We start from the raw sequence: 18,478 nt of genomic DNA on the forward strand, positions 1-18,478 counted from the left end.
TCTCTTGACCTCGTGATCCACCCGCCTCGGCCTCCCAAAGTGCTGGGATTACAGGCTTGAGCCACCACGCCCGGCCTGTGGTGCTTCTTAATGTAGTCCTTGTTAACTTCTTCAAGTGACTATTGTCTCTACAGAACTGGGACTGGTCCTTTATTTCTTTGCTATCTGAACTGAACTTAACACATAGTGGCACTCAATGCTTGTCTTCAAGAGAAGATTCAGATGTTATTACCACTGCTTGTCATAAAAGTTAGAATTTGGCCGGGCGCGGTGGCTCAAGCCTGTAATCCCAGCACTTTGGGAGGCCGAGAAGGGTGGATCACGAGGTCAAGAGATCGAGACCATCCTGGTCAACATGGTGAAACCCCGTCTCTACTAAAAATACAAAAAATTAGCTGGGCATGGTGGCACGTGCCTATAATCCCAGCTACTCAGGAGGCTGAGGCAGGAGAATTGCCTGAGCCCAGGAGGCGGAGGTTGCGGTGAGCCGAGATTGTGCCATTGCACTCCATCCTGGGTAACAAAAGTGAAACTCCGTCTCAAAAAAAAAAAAAAAAATGGCCAGGCGCGGTGGCTCAAGCCTGTAATCCCAGCACTTTGGGAGGCCGAGGCGGGTGGATCACGAGGTCAAGAGATCGAGACCATCCTGGTCAACAAGGTGAAACCCCGTCTCTACTAAAACAAAAAATTAGCTGGGCATGGTGGTGTGTGCCTGTAATCCCAGCTACTCAGGAGGCTGAGGCAGGAGAATTGCCTGAACCCAGGAGGCGGAGGTTGCGGTGAGCCGAGATCGCGCCATTGCACTCCAGCCTGGGTAACAAGAGCGAAACTCCGTCTCAAAAAAAAAAAAAAAAAAGTTAGAATTTAGTTGTTTAATAAGCCACTGAGGCCAGGCCCAGTGGCTCACATCTGTAATCCCAGCACTTTGGGAGACTGAGGTGGGCAAATCATGAGGTCAGGAGATTGAGACCATCCTAGCTAGTATGGTGAAACCCTATCTCTACTAAAAGTACAAAAAAATTAGCTGGGCATGGTGGCACACATCTGTTTTCCCAGCTACTCGGGAGGCTGAGGCAAGAGAATCACTTGAACCCAGGAGGCAGAGGTTGCAGTGAGCTGAGATCATGCCATTGCACTGCAGCCTGAGCAACAGAGTGAGACTCTGTCTCAAAATAAAATAAAATAAAGACAAGCATATAGATAGACTGATAAAGCATAACAAACACAAAAAAAACCAAATATCACACAATAGTACGTATATACTGATTTCAACTCAGTAAAATATGTATTGTGTACATTTACTTTGTACCATGTAAATTGCACTACAGATGAAGATGACTTTTCTACTGTAAATTTGTTGGAATATAACAAAAATGAAAACATAAGAAATTAGTGGCAAACGTTACGAGTTCTGGTTCCTTGGTATATATATATAGAAGTATATTCCTTCCCTCTCTCCCTTCCCTTCTTCCACAAGTCCACAAGAATTGATGAAACATTTATTTTATTTTATTTTTTGAGACAAGGTATTGTTCTTTTTTTTTTTTTTTTTTTGAGACATAGTTTCGCTCTTGTTACCCAGGCTGGAGTGCAATGGCGCGATCTCGGCTCACCGCAACCTCCGCCTCCTGGGTTCAGGCAATTCTCCTGCCTCAGCCTCCTGAGTAGCTGGGATTACAGGCACACACCACCATGCCCAGCTAATTTTTTTGTATTTTTAGTAGAGACGGGGTTTCACCTTGTTGACCAGGATGGTCTCGCTCTCTTGACCTCGTGATCCACCCGCCTCGGCTTCCCAAAGGGCTGGGATTACAGGCTTGAGCCACCGCACCCAGCCCGAGACAAGGTATTGTTCTGTCATCCAGGTTGGAGTGCGGTGGCACGATCACAGCTCACTGCAGTTTCAACCTCCCAGGCTTAAGCAATTCTCTTACTTCATTCAGCCTCCAGAGTAGCTGGGAGTACACAGGCATGTGCCACCATGCCTGGCTAATTTTTTAGTTTTTTGTTTGTTTGTTTGTTTGTTTGTTTGTTTTTTAAGATAAGGGTCTCACTATATTGCCCGGCTGATCTTGAACTCCTGGCCTCAAGTTATCCTCCCATCTCAGCCTCCCAAAGTGCTAGGATTATAGACATGAGCCACTGTGCCCTGCTCTGAAGCACCTATTCTGTACAGGGCATCAGAGGTGGTGATCCATCACCAGGTGATTATTCTGTGCTCTTCAATGCTGCAGAACCACTGCACTAAGGCACAGAATACACTAGTTCAGTGGCTTCAATTTTTAGCATGCGTAAGAATGACCTGGAGAGCTTGTTAAGCTTGTTGGGCTCCACCCAGGAGTTTCTGATTCGATAGTTACGGGGTAGAATGAGCATTCCCAGCTCTAATAGGTTCCCAGGTGATGCTGATACACTGTGGATCAGTGAAAACTTTGTGAAATAAATTATTGCATATTATTTGGCTGCTTCTACTTACTTAAAGCCCCACATTATATTCCCTTGTGAGCTAACCTATTGTCTTACTCCAATGTACCTCCCCTCTGTTTACACTTAATTTTTCGTCCTCTACAGCTTCTATGTAAAAAGACCACCATATTGTAAAAAGAATAAATTCCTGTCTAACTTATTTACACCGAGAGAGCTATAATTAAAAGTTTTCCAGAGCCAGGCGCGGTGGCTTATGCCTATGATCCCAGCACTTTGGGAGGCCAAGGCAGGCAGATCACCTGTGCTCAGGAGTTAGAGATCAGCCTGATCAACATGGCAAAACCTCATCTCTATTAAAAATACAAAAATTAGCCAGGCAGGGTGGTGGATGAGTGTCATTCCAACTACTCGGGAGGCTGAGGCAGGAGAATTGCTTGCACCTCGGTAGGCGGAGGTTACAGTGAGCAGAGATCTCACCACTGCATTCCAGCCTGGGAGACAGAGCGAGACTCTCTCAAAAATAAAAAAAGTTTTCCAGAGCAATTTTTTAATGTCTCTGCTTTCCTTACTATCCAAAGCGAATGTTTAATCCTAGCATTGTGAGACTCTGCACCCACTTAAAGTGTTTAGTTTCACTATAGCTCTAGCCTCAAACTGCATATCATTGACATGTAATCTCTGCTGATTTTATCCCTAACTTTGCAGTGGTCTGAAAAAGCAAGAGGAGGTTTAACACCTTCCTGATGTTGTCTCAAAGGTTCTTGAAAACTGACTTTACAAAGACACAGAAACTATAGCAAAGGGTATGCACACTGGTTTGAGAGTGTGCGAGCTATCGGACGTGAGAAGAATGCTGTCACCACATGACAAATGTTCCTGCGGCAGCTGGGAAGACATACATAGCTTCCAGTATGATACAGTATATTTTTATCTGGAGTCACGTAGTCCCTGACTTTAAATATCCAGGTTGCTCTTTGAAAGGACAGTCCAAATACCGGATCATTTATGATTTCTAATTATTACATTAGCAATAGAGAATTACAAATCTGTTTCTTAAATTTTCCTATGTCAAGGTTGAAATCAGGAACAACATAATATGTTCCTCATTGATGGGATCTTATTTTGGCAGAGTTAGACGGTCTTTATTTCTTACAGTACGATGTGTCTATATTTAGGTAGTTGTTCCTTTCTGGGCCCTTGAAGCAACTTTTTTTGGCTTTGCTTCCCTTAAAGGAAAAGGAGAGCTCTATTAACATGAATGAGAATTGGCCACGAATGGGTTTTTAAAAAACAATAGAACTTCTGAGAGGAGGTTTAGGTTTTCTTCAATTGCCCAAATTAATGCAGTATTGTTGCTGACCCAGTGAAGAGGGTTAGCCCTCTGCAAAATAATCAAATAGACAAATTTGTCTTTAGACCTCTAAGACTTCTTCGTTGTGAGTCCTTCACCTCCTTGAGTGGTGTCACGCTGATTCTCATGTCCCCCACATGATTGTATTTTTATTAAAATACTTTCCTAAATCTTCCATTACAAGATAGAGGTATCATTCATTCATTCATTCATTTAGTCAATATTTAATATGCAACTATCGGGGCCAAGCATCAGTAACAAAATAATAGATCTACCCTCACTGAGCTTTTACTCTAGTGTTGGGAGATAGCAATAAACAGATGAATACATGTATACGTATTATTATATCAGATGATAGTACAGGCTATGTAGAAAAATAAAAATAGAAAGGAGCTTGTGATTGTGTAGGTTAATACTTAATAAACTCATATATATAATATTAGTTCTGTCCCTCTAAGAGAGCTCTGACTAGTACAAATGGTAATGGGGGGCCAGGCACGGTGGCTCATGCCTGTAATCCCAACACCTTGGGAGGCCGAAGCGGGTGGATCATCTGAGGTCGGGAGTTCAAGACCAGCCTGACCAACATGAAGAAACCTCATCTCTACTAAAAATAAAAAAAAAAATTAGCCAGGCATGGTGGTGCATGCCTGTAATCCTAGCTACTCAGGAGGCTGAGGCAGGAAAATTGCTTGAAACCGGGAGGCAGAGGTTGCAATGAGCCAAGATCATGCCATTGCACTCCAGCCTGAGCAACAAGAGTAAAACTCTGTCTCAAAAGCAAAACAAACCCAAAGGGTAATGGGGGACAGGTGCAATGGCTCACACCTATAATCCCAGCACTTTGGAAGGCAGAGGCAGGTGGATCATCTGAGGTCAGCAGTTCGAGACCAGCCTGGCCAACATGGTGAAACCCCGCCTTTACTAAAAATACTGTATATATATATGTGTGTGTCTGTGTGGTGATCCATGCCTGTAATACCAGCTACTCAGGAGTCTGAGGCGGGAGAATGGCTTGAACCTGGGAGGTTGCAGTGAGCCGAGATTGTGTCACTGCACTCCAGTCTAGGCAACAGAGCAAGACTCTATCTCAAAAAACAACAATAACAACAAAATACAAAGAGTAATAGCGAGTTCAAAGGAATGGTGTGTGTGATGTTGCAAGTTTAACTAGTTAACCTAGAGTTTGGTCTTGCTTAGAAGATAGCATTTGAGCAAAGACCTGAAGGAGGTAAGATAGAGAACTATTTGCAGTAGGATTTGAGAGAAGATCTTCAGGCCCAAGGATAGCAAGAGCAAAGGCCCTGAGGCGTGAGTGTGCCTTCTTTCCTGAGATGCAGTAAGGAGTTCAACATAGCTGGTGTGGCATAAACAAGAAAGTGGGTGGTAGGAAATGAGGCCAGAGTCCTGGAGGTCAGATGATACAGGACCTTGGGGCTCATTGCAAAAAATTTTATTTTGATTCTGAGGGAGATGAGAAACCACTGGAAGGTTTTCATCGGAATGACATGGTCTAAAGCAGCTTAAGGTATGGTCCTTCCCAGGACTGCAAAGTTGTAGAGATAAAATAATGACTATATATATATATACATATATATATGTATGTATTATATATATAATACATATATATGTATTATGTATATATATAAAATACATATATATGTATGTATGTATATATATAATACATATATATGTATGTATATATATATAGAATATATATGTATGTATGTGTATATATATAATACATATATATATATATGTATGTATATATATTTTGAGACAGAGTTTCGCTCTTGTTACCCAGGCTGGAGTGCAATGGCGCGATCTCGGCTCACCGCAACCTCCACCTCCTGGGTTCAGGCAATTCTCCTGCCTCAGCCTCCCGAGTAGCTGGGATTACAGGCATGCGCCACCATGCCCAGCTAATTTTTTGTATTTTTAGTAGAGATGGTGTTTCACCATGTTGACCAGGATGGTCTCGATCTCTTGACCTCGTGATCCACCCGCCTCGGCTTCCCAAAGTGCTGGGATTACAGGCGTGAGCCACCGCGCCCGGCCCAATAATGACTATATTATTATGTTTAATATAATGGTAATAGAAATAGCCATCTTATATTGAACAATTAATATGTGCAGGCTCTGTCTTAAACTTTTTTTTTTTTCTTTTTTTGTGAGCCAGAGTTTCGCTCTTATTGCCCAGGATGTGCAATGACATGATCTAGGCTCATCACAACCTCTGCCTCCCGTGTTCAAGCAATTCATCTGCCTCAGCCTCCATAGTAGCTGGGATTACAGGCATGCGCCACCATGCCTGGCTAATTTTGTATTTTAGTAGAGATGGGGTTTTTCCATGTTAGTCAGGCTGTCCTGAACTCCCAACCTCAGGTAATCTGACCATCTCGGCTTCCCAAAGTGCTGGGATTATAGGTGTGAGCCACTGCGCCCATCTGGAATAAACATTTTACAAGGAGATTCTGAAACATAATTTCAGGGATAGGATGATACTTTTCCGTAGGGCATGTCTTTCTCCTGAATCATTTCACTTTCTCTCTTCCCCTGCCTACAGATAAGAGCAGCCATGCAGTGCCCTGAATTTTGCTGGTGATGTGGGAGTTATGCTACTCTTTACAGAAAAGAGGTAATATAAGAAAAAGTTTTAGATTATGTTGTTCCAGAAATATTATTCTTACCGTAAACCCATCATTAAAGAGGAAACCATCATTGCTAACTCACAATTTTAAAAAATGCTGTCCAATTTTAGCACTTCATATGCATTCAATGCTATGTACACGTCTTGGATGAGAGTAATTCTTTTTCTTTTTTTCCCTTTCTAAATTCTTTGCTGGAACGAAGATTTCTATTGACAGTCTCTTGCTGGGTGCGGTGACTCACTCCTGTAATCCCAGCCCTTTGGGAGGCCGAGGTGGGTGGATCACAAAGTCAGGAGTTTGAGACCAGCCTGGAATGACCAGTAGTACCCAGATCCAGGAATTTTGCAGCATGCTGCCATGGAGCCTGCATGATTGAATTGACAGCAAAGTTGTATCGGACTTGCATTAGTCATCAGTGTCAGAGACTCTCTCTCTCTCTCTCTCTCTCTCTCTCTCTTTTTAAACTCATGTTTATGTGCTCATCTATTTAATTCACTTGGAACAAATACCCATGAAACACCATTCTAGGTCTGATAAGAAACAAGGGTTGGGCCGGGCAGGGTGGCTTACACCTGTAACCCCAGCACTTTGGGAGGATGAGGCGGGTGAGTCATGAGGTCAGGAGATCAAGACCAGCCTGGCCAAGATGGTGAAACCCCATTTCTACTAAAAATACCAAAATTAGCTGGGCACGGTGGCAGGTGCCTATAATTTGAGCTACTCGGGAGGCTGAGGCAGGAGAATCTCTGGAACCTGGCGGACAGAGGTTGCAGTGAGCTGAGATCACGCCACTGCACTCTAGCCTGGGCGAAAGAATGAGACTCCGTCTCACACACACACATACACACACACACACACACACACACACACAGAGAGAGAGAGAGAGAGAGAGAGAGAGAGAGAGAAAGAGAGAGGGAGAGAAGAAACAAGGGTTTAAAAATCGATCTCCTTGGCACTGTATTAATTCTTTGGAATATATTATTTCATTTAACTTTTACACTTGGAGTTATATATTGTTAGCCCCATTTTGCCTAAGGAAATTGAAACTTCAAGAAGTAAAATTGTTTGATGAAATTCTTACAACTAATAAGTTGCAAAGTCAGGTGTAAGATTTCAAGTTTATCCAACGTTAAAGCTCATGCATGTTTTACCAGCACAAATGGTAACATTTAAAAAAAAAAAAAAAGATCACAGCAAGAATCACTGAGAAAAAAAATAGAATTCAATATCAAGCATACAGTCTATATATAGTTTCATTATTGTGGAACATTAAACACAATTAAACTATTTAAATTGGAATCACTGTGGGGAGAAATCTCTTTGATCTTTTATTGAGGTAAAAATGTTGCCCAAACACAAGAAAGCTCCCTAAGGCAATACTAATTACTAGCAATCCTAAGAAAGCAACACTTGCTGGAATGTCTTGGACATTTTTGTTGTAGGGTTAGTAGGAAGAGTGGGAGTTGAACCTCAGCATGTCTTAATGTGGGTCTCAAGGGCAGGATGGAGGAGGGAGGTAAAGGGCAGGCACTTCTTGTTGGGCAGGGGTCCAAATGCAAGATGAGAAGCAACAGCAGCTGAGGACTGAGTAAGAAGAAACATGTGCCTCTGAAACCTGTCCTTCCTCTTTAACCTTGACTTTCTTTTTTTTCTTTTTTCTTTTTTTCTTTTTTTTTTTTTTTTTGAGATTTGCTCTTGTTGCCCAAGCTGGAGTGCAATGGCTCACAGCAATCTCTGCCTCCTGGGTTCAAGAGATTTTCTTGTCTCGGCCTCCCAAGTAGCTGGGATTACAGGCATACACCACCACACCTGGCTAATTTTGTATTTTTTTTTTTTTTTTTTTTTTTTTTTGAGACGGAGTTTCGCTCTTGTTACCCAGGCTGGAGTGCAATGGCGCGATCTCGGCTCACCGCAACCTCCGCCTCCTGGGTTCAGGCAATTCTCCTGCCTCAGCCTCCTGAGTAGCTTGGATTACAGGCATATGCCACCATGCCCAGCTACTTTTTTGTATTTTTAGTAGAGACGGGGTTTCACCATGTTGACCAGGATGGTCTCGATCACTTGACCTCGTGATCCACCTGCCTCGGCCTCCCAAAGTGCTGGGATTACAGGCTTGAGCCACCGCGCCCGGCCCCTAATTTTGTATTTTTAATAGAGATGGGGTTTCTCCATGTTGGTGAGGCTGGTCTTGAACTCCAGACCTCAGGTAATCCACTCGCCTCGGCCTCCCAAAGTGCTGGGATTACAGGTGTGAGCCACCATGCCCTACCAACCTTGACTTTCTTTTTCTTTTCTTTTCTTTTTCTTTTTTTTTTTTTTTGAGACGGAGTTTCGCTCTTGTTACCCAGGCTGGAGTGCAATGGGGCGATCTCGGCTCACCGCAACCTCCGCCTCCTGGGTTCAGGTAATTCTCCTGCCTCAGCCTCCTGAGTAGCTGGGATTACAGGCACGTGCCACCATGCCCAGCTAATTTTTTGTATTTTTAGTAGAGACGGGGTTTCACCATGTTGACCAGGATGGTCTCGATCTCTTGACCTCGTGATCCACCCGCCTCGGCCTCCCAAAGTGCTGGGATTACAGGCTTGAGTCACTGCGCCCGGCCGACTTTCTTTTTCTACTTTCTTTTATATTCAGTATCAACCTTCCCTCACTTTCTTTTTTGTCCCCTAAACTAAATAGGTAAGGTTTCCTAAACCTCTCTGAGAAAAACATCACCAAAATATGAAACCTTAATTCAAGAATGCCCCTTTTGTTTTTTTTCCAAAATGAAAATTGTGGGTTCTCTCCATTTTTTTATGACAAGCAACAGGGACAAGTAGAGGTGAAGTTCAAGGGACATATATATTCATACATGTACATAAAAGAGAAAGGATATAATGGTATGTGCTAGGAGTTGGTGTTTTTGCTTGCATTACAGCACTTAGATTTCTTTCTTTTTTTGTCATTTTAAAACATTCTTAAGTGAACATGTATTTCCTTTTTAATAATTATAAAAGATTATTTTTAATTTTAAAATATGCATAAATGATGACTTACCAATATTTAAGGTGAAAAGCTAACAAATAACTTGGAAAGGCTGTGTTAGGACAGATGCAGCACCAATATATTATTACAGATGCTCAAAACAATAGGTGAATAGTTAAGGAAAACCTGTAGAGGATCTGGTATGGAGGCTTCTGCAAACCCACCTCAGCTCTTTGGGAAAGTCTGTGCAGTGAACTTCATGGAGTGCTAAGAGAAGAGTACGACATCCACTTAGCTTCCCAGATCAACTTAAACTCTGTGATGGATGGGTCAACAATAGTCAAAGATAGATCATATTACTATCCAAGTAAATTCCACAGAAAATGAATAAATAAACAGATGAAAGAAATTGGGTAAGAGAGAAAGTAAAACTGGTTCTCATCTGTTGTACATACAATGTGCTAGATGCTGTGCTAAGCACTCCGTTACCCATCCTTAAATTGACGGCCAAGAAAGGTGCCATTATTACCATCGGCATCCTTCTTTTTTTTTTTTTTTTGATACGGAGTTTCACTCTTGCTACCCAGGCTGGAGTGCAATGGCGCAATCTCGGCTCACCGCAACCTCCCCCTCCTGGGTTCAGGCACTTCTACTGCCTCAGTCTCCTGAGTAGCTGGGATTACAGGCACGCACCACCATGCCCAGCTAATTTTTTGTATTTTTAGTAGAGACGGGGTTTCACCATGTTGACCAGGATGGTCTCGATCTCTTGACCTCATGATCCACCCGCCTCGGCCTCCCAAAGTGCTGGGATTACAGGCTTGAGCCACCGCGCCCGGCCATCCTTCTTTACAGCTGAGGATTTCTTTTACTTGTTCATTTATTCGTTTATTCCATATAATTTTTTTTTTTTTTTTGAGACGGAGTTTTGTTCTCGTTACCCAGGCTGGAGTGCAATGGCAAGATCTCGGCTCACCGCAACCTCCGCCTCCTGGGTTCAAGCAATTCTCCTGCCTCAGCCTCCTGAGTAGCTGGGATTACAGGCACATGCCACCATGCCCAGCTAATTTTTTGTATTTTTAGTAGAGACGGGGTTTCACCATGTTGACCAGGATGGTCTCGATCTGTCGACCTCGTGATCCACCCGCCTCGGCCTCCCAAAGTGCTGGGATTACAGGCTTGAGCCACCGCGCCCGGCCTATTCCATAGAATTTTTACAATCATCAAAAAGGTATGTTTATTAAGACTTTATGGGGAGAAAGTTTAAATGAATAAGTCAGGATGCAAAAATTGTATTTATAGTGGAAATACAAGTAAGTTTTAAAAAATAAAAATAATCTGAGCATTAAAAAATGCCATTGCACTCCAGCCTGGGTAACAGAGTGAGACTCCGTCACAAAAAAAAAAAAAAAAATTTAGGAATACACAAAGTTAAAAATTGGAAATCAGTTTACTCAGTTCCACCACCCAGTCACAGTGACTGATAAACGCCTGGTGGATCTTGTTCCAGTAATTTTTTTTTTTTTTTTAGATGAAGTTTTGCCAAAAAAAAAAAAAAAAAAAAGATGAAGTTTTGCTCTTGTTGCCCAGGCTGGAGTACAATGGCGCAATCTCTGCTGACTGCAACCTCAGCCTCCCAGGTTCAAGCGATTCTCCTGCCTCCGCCTCCCCAAGTAGCTGGGATTACAGGCATGCACCCTGACGCTGTTTGTTTGTTTTTTTGTTGTTGTTGTTTGAGACGGAGTTTCGCTCTTGTTACCCAGGCTGGAGTGCAATGGCGCGATCTGGGCTCACCGCAACCTCCACCTCCTGGGTTCAGGCAATTCTCCTGCCTCAGCCTCCTAAGTAGCTGGGACTACAGGCACACGCCACCATGTCCAGCTAATTTTTTGTATTTTTAGTAGAGACGGGGTTTCACCATGTTGACCAGGATGGTCTCGATCTCTTGACCTCGTAATCCACCCTCCTCGGCCTCCCAAAGTGCTGGGATTACAAGGTTGAGCCACCGCGCCCAGCCTGATTTCTTAATAGATTTAATTTTATTTCACCATTAACCAACACTTATCTCTAAATAAATAAATGCCGGGCGCGACGGCTCACATCTGTAATCCCAGCACTTTGGGAGGCCGAGGTGGGCGAGTCACGAGGTCAAGAGATGGAGACCATCCTGGCCAACATGATGAAACCGTGTCTCTATTAAAAATACAAAAGTTCTTTGGGAGGTTGAGGTGGGTGGATCACCTGAGGTCAGGAGTTCAAGACCAGCCTGGCCATGATGGTGAAACCCCCATCTTAAAAAAAAAAAAAAAAAAAAAAAAAGTTAGCCGGGCATGGTGGCATGCACCTGCAGTCCCAGCTACTTGGGAGGCTGAGGCAGGAGAATTGCTTGAACCCAGGAGGCGGAGGTTGCAGTGAGCCAAGATCGTGCGACTGCATTCCAACCTGGTGCCTAGCAACAGAGTGAGACCCTACCTCAAAAAAAAAAAAAAAAAAAAAAATTAATGGAAAGAGGGCGGTGCACGGTGGCTCATGCCCATAATCCCAGCACTTTGGGAGGCAGAAGTGGGCGAATCACGAGGTCAGGAGTTTGAGACCAGCCTGCCTAACTGCCTAACACGGAGAAACCCTGTCTCTACTAAAAAAAAAAAAAAAAAAAAAAAAAATACAAACTTGGGCCGGGCGCGGTGGCTCAAGCCTGTAATCCCAGCACTTTGGGAAGCCGAGGCAGGTGGATCACGATGTCAAGAGATCGAGACCATCCTGGTCAACATGGTGAAACCCCGTCTCCACTAAAAATACAAAAAAATTAGCTGGGCATGGTGGCACATCATGCCTGTAATCCCAGCTACTCAGGAGGCTGAGGCAGGAGAATTGTCTGAACCCAGGAGGCGGAGGTTGCCTTGAGCCGAGATCGCGCCATTGCACTCCAGCCTGGGTAACAAGAGCGAAACTCGGTCTCAAAAAAAATAAAAAACTTTGTGTGTGTGTGTCTGTGTGTGTGCGTGTGTGTGTGTGTGTGTGTGTGTGTAAAATGTAGTACCATTTTAAAAACTAAAGTCCATGAAAGCCTAAGGCTTACAGTGGCTCATACAAAAAAGTAGCTGGGCATGGTGGCACATGCCTGTAATCCGAGCTACTTAGGAGGCTGAGGCAGGAGAATTGTCTGAACCCAGGAGGCGGAGGTTGCGGTGAGCCGAGATCGTGCCATTGCACTCCAGCCTGGGTAACAAGAGCGAAACTCCGTCTCAAAAAAAAAAAAAAAAAAAAAAAAAAAAAAAAAAAAAATCTTCAGTGGATAGTAAAATCAGAAAAAAAAAATGTTCTTGAAATATGTGCTTCCGGGCCGGGCGCGATGGCTCAAGCCTGTAATCCCAGCACTTTGGGAGGCCGAGGGGGGTAGATCACGAGGTCAGGAGATCGAGACCATCCTGGTCAACATGGTGAAATCCCGTCTCTACTAAAAATACAAAAATTAGCTGGGCATGGTGGCGCGTGCCTGTAATCCCAGCTACTCAGGAGGCTGAGGCAGGAGAATTGCCTGAACCCAGGAGGCGGAGGTTGCCGTGAGCCGAGATCGCGCCATTGCACTCCAGCCTGGGTAACAAGAGCGAAACTCCGTCTCAAAAAAAAAAAAAAAAAAAAAAAGAAATATGTGCTTCTAAGATCCACTAGACTGAAAGTGGATCTCAGCATGTACCACATTTACTGGCATTCTGCTAGCATGCAGAAATACTGGATAAATAAATATTTGAAAGAATAAATGAACAAATGAACAGATGAAAGAAGATAGTCATGTGCATTCAGGCCACTTGGTTATCTTTTCCCCATGCCTCACATTCAATCCATCTTCAGATTCTGTCAGCTTTACCTTCATTTTTTTAACTTTATAATTTATTAATTTTTTAAAGATGAGGTTTCAGCATAATGGCCAGGCTGGTCTTGAACTCCTGACCTCAGGTGATCCACCCACCATGGCCTCCCAGAGTGCTAGGATTACAGGTGTGAGCCACCGCACCCCGCAGCCTTACCTTCATAAACAACACAAATCTGACCTTTCTCACTTTGAACATTGGTACCATTATAGTCTAAAACTACCATGCTTGCTTAAGTGGAACATTGCAATAGAATCTAACTGGCACTGCCACTTCTATTTCTGCCACCTACAACTATCCACAATAAAGCAGGCAGAGAATGACAGAACTTAATCACTCCTCCCTTCTAAAACCCCAAGTGACTTTCAGTGTTAATCACAAGGAAGTCTAAAGTCCTTCTGATGGACCATCAGGCCTGTGTATCCACCCCCACCCCAGGCCCCTCTGACCTCATCTTCTACTGGATCACAGCACTCCAGCCACATTAGCTTTTTGCTCTTGTCTTAGGTTATTTGCACCTGCTTGTCCTCTGCCTGGAATGCTCTTCCCCAAAATAACTGCAAGCCTTGCTCCATCACTTCATTTAGGTCCTGTGCAAATGTCAGCATAACAGAGAGGACTTCTTAGATTCTCCTATTAAAAATAGCACCATTCCCCGCCTTCACTCCCCTGTTATTCTCTGTCCTCTTACTCTGCTTTGTTTTTCTTCATAGCCCTTATAACCACCTGATATGATGTATATTTATTTACTCATAGCCCACTGGCCAGAATACAGGTTCCATTAAAGCAAGGGCTTTTCCTATTGTTTTTTTTTTTTTTCCTCTGCTATACATAAGATTAATTCCTTATAAAAGTAATTTTTTGAAAACTAAAACACATATACTGTCAAAAGATTAATGATACGTTTTCCTCTCTGAATTATCATAAAGATTCGTAATGAGGACATTCTATCTTCATTTCCTTCTTAACCTCAACTTGGAAAGCTGAAAGGTTCCAAAATGTCCAGTTGTTAGAAAATAATGTGTTAAGCCTAGCTGTACTATGAGAATTACCGGAATTACGGTATAGAAGTTACCATAATGTACCTTATATACCAAATTATTAATATTTTAATTGTTACATAATTAAAATAGTTTATTATATGGTTAGCATTAACTTATAATGCAGATATTTTAAGACCACCTGGTCCCAGCTCTGCCTCTGATACTAGCAGGTGACCTCGGGCAACTTGCTTAAACCAGCTCTGTCCCATAGAAGCATAATGTGAGACATATAATAAATTAATTTTTTTTTTTTTTTTTTTTTTTTTTTTTTTTGAGACGGAGTTTCGCTCTTCTTACCCAGGCTGGAGTGCAATGGCACGATCTCGGCTCACCGCAACCTCCGCCTCCTGGGTTCAGGCAATTCTCCTGCCTCACCCTCCTGAGTAGCTGGGATTACAGGCACGTGCCACCATGCCCAGCTAATTTTTTGTATTTTTAGTAGAGACGGGGTTTCACCATGTTGACCAGGATGGTCTCGATCTCTTGACCTCGTGATCCACCCGCCTCGGCCTCCCAAAGTGCTGGGATTACAGGCTTGAGCCACCGTGCCCGGCAAGAAATTAAAAATTTTTAAAGGCTGGGAGCGGTGGCTCAAGCCTGTAATCCCAGCACTTTGGGAGGCCAAGGCGGGTGGATCACGAGGTCAAGAGATTGAGACCATCCTGGTCAACATGGTGAAACCCCGTCTCTACTAAAAATACAAAAATTAGCTGGGCATGGTGGCACATGCCTGTAGTCCCAGCTACTAGGGAGGCTGAGGCATGAGAATTGCTTGAACCCAGGAGGCGGAGGTTGTGGTGAGCCGAGATCGCGCCATTGCACTCCAGCCTGGATATAAAGTCTTTGAAATCTAGTGTGTGCTTTACACTTAGATCACAATTCAGACAAGCCATATTTTAAAATTAAATTAAGCCGGGCGTGGTGGCTCAAGCCTGTAATCCCAGCACTTCGGGAGGCCGAGGCGGGTGGATTATGAGGTCAAGATATCGTGACCATCCTGGTCAACATGGTGAAACCCCGTCTCGACTAAAAATACAAAAATTAGCTGGGCATGGTGGCGCATGACTGTAATCCCAGCCACTCAGGAGGCTGAGGGAGGAGAATCGCCTGAACCCAGGAGGCAGAGGTTGCGGTGAGCCGAGATCACGCCATTGCACTCCAGCCTGGGTAACAAGGGCGAAACTCCGTCTCAAAAATAAAAATAAATAAAAATAAAAATAAATAAATAAAATTAAATAAATAAAATAAAATTAAATTGTATTTTTTTGAGACAGAGTCTTACTCCGTCACCCAGGCTGGAGTGCAGTGGTATGATCTCAGTGGTATGATCTTGGCTCACTGCAACCTCTGCCTCTTGAGTTCAATTGATTCTCCTGCCTCAGCCTCCTGAGTAGCTGATATTAAAGGTGCCCGCCACCACAACCGGCTAGTTTTGTGCTTTTAGTAGAGACGGGATTTCACCATGTTGGCCAGGCTGGTCTTGAACCCCTGACCTCAAGTGATCCACCGTCCTCGGCCTCCCAAAGTGCTGGGATTACAGGCGTGAGCCACCAAGCCCAACTCAGACAAGCTGCATTTCAAGGGTGCAATTGCTACATGAGCTAGTGGAGATAACATTGGAAAACATAGGCTCAAACTTCTTTCTCGGTTTTCTTATCTATTAAGTGTGTATAATAATAGTATCTGGCCAGGTGCAGTGGGTCACGCCTACAATCCTAACACTTTGGGAGGCTGAGGTGGGCGGATCACCTGCAGTCAGAAGTTCAAGACCAGCTTGACCAACATGGAGAAACCCCGTCTCTACTAAAAATACAAAATTAGCCAGGTGTAGTGGTGGGCACCTGTAATACCAGCTACTCAGGAGGCTGAGGCAGGAGAATCTCTTGAATCTGGGAGGCAGAGGTTGCAGTGAGTTAAGATCACACCATTGCACTCCAGCCTGGGCAACAAGAGCTAAACTCAGTCTCTAAATAAATAAATAAAAATATCTGTCAGCTGCACGAAGTGGCACACACCTGTAATCCCAGATACTGAGGAAGCTGAGGCAGGAGGATCACTTCAACCCAGGGGTTCAAGGCTTCAGTGAGCTATGATCTATCATGCCACTGTACTACAATCTGGATGACAGAGGCAGACCCCATCTCTTAAAAATACATGTATATGTATATATATGTAATAAATCAGTTAATTAAGAAAATGCTATCTGTTTCATATGATTGAATTTGTTAATGGATACAACAAAGTGCTTAGGATACACTCAGAATTTTAAAAGCAAAATGTTATTGGCCGGGCACAGTGGCTCATGCCTGTAATCCCAGCATTTAGGGAGGCCAAGGAGGGTGGATCATCTGAGGTCAGGAGTTCAAGACCAGCCTGGCCAACATGGTGAAACCCGTCTCTACTGAAAATACAAAAGATTAGCCAGGTGCAGTGTATATGCCTGTAATCCCAGCTACTCAGGAGGCTGAGGTATGAAAATTGCTTGAACCCGGGAAGCAGAAATTGGAGTGAGCTGACATCGCACACCACTGCACTCCAGCCTGGGCGACAGAGTGAGACTCTTTAAAAAAAAAAAAAAAAAAAAAAAGCAAAACTTTTTTTTTTTTTTTTTGAGACGGAGTTTCACTCTTGTTACCCAGGCTGGAGTGCAATGGCGCGATCTCGGCTCACCGCAACCTCCGCCTCCTGGGTTCAGGCAGTTCTCCTGCCTCAGCCTCCTGAGTAGCTGGGATTACAGGCACGCGCCACCACGCCCAGCTAATTTTTTGTATTTTTAGTAGAGACGGGGTTTCACCATGTTGACCAGGATGGTCTCGATTTCTTGACCTCATGATCCACCCACCTTGGCCTCACAAAGTGCTGGGGTTACAGGGGTGAGCCACCACACCCGGCCTTCCAAAATATTTTTATACTAATCATTGTAGGTGGGGTGTCAACTGTTTTTCCTAATTAGAATACTTACTTCATGATTCTTTGGCCTCTAGACAAATGTGGTATTAATATATAAAATGTAGGCCAGGGATGGTGGCTCACATTTGTAATCCACACTTTGGGAGGCTGAGGAGGTAAATCATGAGGTCAAGAGTTTAGGACCAGCCTGACCAACATGGTGAAACCCCGTCTCTACTAAAAATACAAAAATTAGCCAGGCATGGTGGTATGCACTTGTAATCCCAGCTACTCAGGAGGCTGAGGCAGGGAATTGCTTGAACATGGGAGGCAGAAGTTGCGGTGAGCCGAGATAGTGCCATTGCATTCCAGCCTGGGCAACAGGAATAAAACTCTGTCTCAAAATAAATAAAGAAATAGCTAGCTTGCTGCCACCAACATAGAGAATTAGTACTGCATCCTGTTCTTAGTACTCAAATGTCCCAACCTGAAGCTGAAGAAGTCACCCTGGCTGCACATGCCTTCAGCCATGACTGTGTATGCTCTGGTGGTGGTGTCTTACTTCCTCATCACTGGAGGAATAATTTATGATGTTATTGTTGAACCTCCAAGTATTGACTCTATGACTGGTGAACACGGGCATCAGAGGCCAGTAGCTTTCTTGGCCTACAGAGTAAATGGACAATGTATTATGGAAGGGCTTGCATCCAGCTTCCTGTTTACAATGGGAGGTTTAGGTTTCATAATCCTGGACCAATGGAATGCACCAAATATCCCAAAACTCAATGAATTTCTTCTTCTATTCATTGGATTCCTCTGTATCCTATTGAGTTTTTTCATGGCTAGAGTATTCATGAGAATGAAACTGCTGGGCTACCTGACGGGTTAGAGTGCCTTTGAGAAGAAATCAGTGGATACTGAATTTGCTCCGGTCAATGAAGTTTAAAGGCTGTACCAATCCTCTAATATGAAATATAGAAAAGGATGAAGAGCAGCAGTAAAAGAAATATACAGTGAAAATACAGGAAGCATATTGAAGCTTGGAGTCGAATTTTTTCTTGGTATTAAAGAGACAAGTAGATTACAATATTTTTTTTTCCTGCTGACCTATTGCTATGCCAACGATGTTGAGTGGTATTTTCTTTTTAATTTTTCATTTCTGAAAGAAAATGTACTCTATATCTACAATTGTAATATCAAATAAAGTGATTATTTTTTACAACCCCCTTAACCGTTTTTTTTTTTTTTTTTTTTTTTTTTAGACGGAGTTTCCCTCTTGTT

The 18,478-nt window shown here is 43.4% G+C and overlaps 1 pseudogene; it reads left to right on the forward strand.

Annotated features, from left to right (window-relative positions):
- Window positions 1-3,232: 3,232 nt before the first annotated feature.
- On the forward strand, window positions 3,233-18,248 carry LOC101039590 (oligosaccharyltransferase complex subunit OSTC pseudogene; annotated as a pseudogene).
- The last annotated feature ends 230 nt before the right edge of the window (window positions 18,249-18,478 follow it).

The sequence above is a fragment of the Saimiri boliviensis genome, chromosome 3 (assembly GCF_048565385.1).
Source record: "Saimiri boliviensis isolate mSaiBol1 chromosome 3, mSaiBol1.pri, whole genome shotgun sequence".
Lineage (NCBI taxonomy): Eukaryota > Metazoa > Chordata > Mammalia > Primates > Cebidae > Saimiri > Saimiri boliviensis.